Raw genomic sequence first — 861 nt, forward strand, 5'->3', positions numbered from 1 at the left:
GCCACTTGGCCCAGTTATGGCTAACGCCTTTATGTGCTCCTTTGAGGAACAAATGCTGGATGGTTGTCCCCTATCATATCGCTCTCTCTTTTATAAGCGATATGTGGATGACACTATTGCTCTATTTAGGTCCCGAGAAGCAGTTGAAGCTTTCTTGCAATATATCAGTGGCCTACATCCTAATATAAATTTCTCAATTGAACATGAACAAGACAACCAACTTGCTTTTTTAGATGTTTTAATTACTAGGACAGAACATGGTTTTAATACGAGCGTCTTTAGAAAAAAGACGTTCACAGGTCAAGGTACTAACTTCTACAGCAGTTGTTCCATAACATTTAAATTAATAGTATTTTCCACGCTATTACACCGTGCCTATACGTTATCTTCCAACTGGCACAACTTCCATAGCGAAATCCAATTTTTACTTCAGTTTTTTAAAAACAATTCGTATCCTCCAGCCTTATTCTTGAAGTATGTCAATAACTTTCTAAATGATAAATTTCAGCCACGTCAACTTGTACCGAACGTGCCTAAATTATTAATATATGCCTCTATACCTTTCATTCAGTCCAATGCATTCAAGGTGCAAATACAAAAAGTCATTTAGAAAACTTTCGGCCGGCTGTGAATCTTAAGTTAGTAGCAAAAAATCCTAAACTCTGGGTTCTTTGTTCTCCCACAAAGATAAACTTCCGGCTGATGCGATCTTTGGTGGTATATTGCTTTACTTGCCCGAAATGTAAGATCGGGAAATGCGTGGGAGCCACCAAAAGATTGCTCAAAGTCAGAATCGATTCTCATCTCGGAGTCAGTCACCGTACGGGATGTACTTTGAAAACGAAAGAATTTTCTAACATA

This window comes from Macrobrachium nipponense, chromosome 13 (genome assembly GCF_015104395.2).
Source record: "Macrobrachium nipponense isolate FS-2020 chromosome 13, ASM1510439v2, whole genome shotgun sequence".
Taxonomy (NCBI): Eukaryota; Metazoa; Arthropoda; class Malacostraca; order Decapoda; family Palaemonidae; genus Macrobrachium; species Macrobrachium nipponense.